This window comes from Phytophthora infestans, genomic scaffold (assembly GCF_000142945.1).
Source record: "Phytophthora infestans T30-4 supercont1.85 genomic scaffold, whole genome shotgun sequence".
Classification (NCBI taxonomy): domain Eukaryota; phylum Oomycota; class Peronosporomycetes; order Peronosporales; family Peronosporaceae; genus Phytophthora; species Phytophthora infestans.
The window spans coordinates 281,822-283,386 of NW_003303674.1; positions in this window are offsets into that span (position 1 = coordinate 281,822).

The window sequence follows — 1,565 nt, forward strand, 5'->3', positions numbered from 1 at the left end:
TTCGTTCCGACTTCGCGAACAGCCCTGATGCGCTTCTACACTTTCGAAAACCGACTTTCATGCGGTCATTCCGGGCCTACAACAACGTATTCGCTTTTACGTCCATGGGAGCTTCGCGGTCTGGGCCTCTTAATGTTGACGAAAGCGTGACACGAAATGGTGGCTACTACTTCCGTGTACCAGGGTCAGTGTGCCACCGCATGGGATCGTTACTACCTCCTACCTTCGGTCGCTCCATGTATGCCCAAGTTTACTTTAACGATCCAGACATGGATGCACGTGTGAGAAGCCGTATGAACATGACGCAAGGCCTCGATCGCGCCGTCATGGAAACGATTGACCAGATGATGGTGGCGCACAACCCGTATACACAAGAGTTTATCAACGCGCGTAGATTTTTGATAGATCGGGGTTGGGATGCGTATGCAGCAGCCATCAGGGAGCACGAGCGACGCCGAGCGGCAGGGGAAGACGTTGATGACCATGATCCGTCATTAGCCTTGAGTAATTTTCTTCCGGAGGGGGATCACCTTAAGCTGCGTCTGCATGTCACACGGAATGCCAACCCGGGTACGCATAACACCCCCACTGCATCAGAGGTGGCAGCCGTTGTGATCGATACAAACGCGGCTGAGCATCGGGCTATTATCCTACACACGACAGGAGGAGGTTTCAAGCGCATCTTTGAGACGAGCGTTACCTACGACCCACTGCAGTACCCTCTGCTGTTTCCCAATGGAGAGAATGGATGGACTTACGATATCCCCTATCTTGGTAATCCCGTCGATTGCCACGGTGACCCCTTAACTATGTCCATTCGGGAATATGAGGCGTATCTGCTTTACGACCGGACGGTTAGTAACTCTCTTATCCTGCGCAGTCGGCGACTGACGTAGCAATACTGTGTTGACCAATGGGCCAAATGCGAACACGAGCGCCTGCGCTTCATCAAGAAGAACCAACTCCAGTATCGATTGGAAACCCTCCAGGGACTAACGGACGCGTTGCGTGGCGAGTCTGTTGAAATCCACAGAATGGCAGCTGACGACGAGGCGGCCATACGTAGGACTCGCCGTGGGAATAATACGGAGCAGGAGTCAGCGGAGCCAGATGCCGGTGAGGTTGGACGCAAGATCATCATACCTCCGAAGTTTACAGGTGGTCCCCGGTATATGTACCAACGCTTCTTGGATGCCATGGCTATCGTCCGTGAAACAGGAGCCCCGAACCTGTTCATTACGATGACATGCAACCCGAACTGGCCTGAGATCAAGGAAAACTTACGCCGTGGAGAAAAAGCATCCGCATCGTGGCTCGCGTTTTCATGGAGAAACTAAAAGCTCTTAACAAGGATCTCGATGAGGGTGTGCTGGGGATTCAAGCCTCTCGAGTCCATGTAGTGGAATATCAGAAGCGTGGTCTTCCCCACGCCCACATACTGCTTATCCTGCGTCCGGAGGACAAGCCCACTACCAAGGAAGACGTCGATAAGCTGGTGTCCTCGGAGTTCCCGGATAAAGAGAAGTACCCGCGAGCTGTACGATACGGTGATTCCAATATGCTGC